This window comes from Cariama cristata, unplaced genomic scaffold (assembly GCF_000690535.1).
Source record: "Cariama cristata isolate BGI_N322 unplaced genomic scaffold, ASM69053v1 scaffold28506, whole genome shotgun sequence".
Classification (NCBI taxonomy): domain Eukaryota; kingdom Metazoa; phylum Chordata; class Aves; order Cariamiformes; family Cariamidae; genus Cariama; species Cariama cristata.
The window spans coordinates 37,242-37,588 of NW_009620859.1; positions in this window are offsets into that span (position 1 = coordinate 37,242).

The following is a 347-nucleotide window of genomic DNA, read 5'->3' on the forward strand; positions in this document are numbered from 1 at the left end:
GGGGCTGTTTGTGTTGGGGAGCAGGTTGCCCCCGCTGCAGGCAGGGTGCTGCCCTGCTTGCCCTCCCGTGCAGCCCAGCCTGGGGGACAGAGGATGGCCAGATCCAAGCTGGCAGGTGCTGCACATCCAGGAGAGCTGTGCAGAAAAAATAAAAATAAAAAAAATGTTTTGCCTGGTTTCATGAAAGGCTCCTCTGTTGCATCCCTGAGTACCTGCCAGGAACTGCTCCCAGGCCACAGATGGGAGCCTGACCAGTTTTGCCATGAAGCTCCAGCCAAAAGGCGAGGACCGAGGCAAAACACGGGCAGAGCTGGGGCAGTCAGTGGCCGTCACTTGCCACGGCCGGT